We start from the raw sequence: 990 nt of genomic DNA, 5'->3' as shown, positions 1-990 counted from the left end.
GTGAAATTTAACCCAGCTTTCTAAAATAATGTGGTTAATTGCAGTCAAACAATCAGCCCTGTTAACGAGACATTTATTTTGAAGGTTATGAATTAACCAACAATAAAATGGTTTTACAGACAGGATAAACTAAGCATTGCCTTTGCTGAGGAATGCATGGACATTGCAAATCTTTAGGTTCATTAATAGCAAAGAAAACCCATGTTGACAATAATTGGCAATTGTGCATGTCTTGTGCATACATTGACAAATACTTGACAGAAATTGAACTGTAATGACATCTTTAGTGAGGTTATTGCTTACAAGAGGCCCTGAGATGGTGTACTAAATCTTTCTATCAACCATCAGTCTCAATTTCTAATGTTCTATCATTTTTCATTAGTACCTCTAGGCAAAAATGGATAATATAATGTATCAATTCTTCCTTACATTTCTATTTTTAACATAAAAATATCTGTACCCTTCACTGAAGTATTCATATTGCTTGTTACTTAAATCTACAACTCAGAGAAATGTGAAAACTAAGCGATTAAACTCAGAATTCAGTTTCTCCTCTTCATGGAATCCCTGACATATCAGAGAATTAATACATTGGGAAGAATAGCGAGAGAAGCTGCAACTCCCTTTGGGCTAGTAAGTTACCCAATATCCAAGTTAACTTTGAGGCAAAGCTTATGATGGCCACAAAATTAAGGCACATTAAATTCATGTTCAGTGCATGATATGACAGCAACTACTCTCCAGTACTGTAATCTTTGAAAACAAAGATGGCACTGACTGTTCAATGAGGAGTTCATTAGCTATTACTAGAAATAAACATTTCGGCTACTGTTGGTTATTACTTCAGCCCCTACGAGGCAATGATATGAACACAACAGCTTCAGCTGACATCTCACCAACCTCCTTAACATAATTTTTGAATCGAAATACTATTCATTAAGTACCAAATTTGTATATAATTAAAATGCTCATTTCTAAAATAATAATAAT

General features: G+C 33.6%; 1 protein-coding gene across 1 annotated transcript in view; it reads right to left on the bottom strand.

Moving 5' to 3' along the window:
- LOC107577733 (nuclear distribution protein nudE homolog 1-A-like) overlaps positions 1–990 on the bottom strand; it is a gene marked incomplete at its 5' end in the record, with an annotated part of 4,937 nt that overhangs the window by 1,831 nt on the left and 2,116 nt on the right. The window lies entirely within an intron of this gene.

This window comes from Sinocyclocheilus grahami, unplaced genomic scaffold (assembly GCF_001515645.1).
Source record: "Sinocyclocheilus grahami isolate Dianchi unplaced genomic scaffold, SAMN03320097.WGS_v1.1 scaffold7026.1, whole genome shotgun sequence".
Lineage (NCBI taxonomy): Eukaryota > Metazoa > Chordata > Actinopteri > Cypriniformes > Cyprinidae > Sinocyclocheilus > Sinocyclocheilus grahami.
The sequence above is the reverse complement of the archived record's forward strand: the minus strand, read 5'-3'. Positions and strand labels throughout refer to the sequence as shown.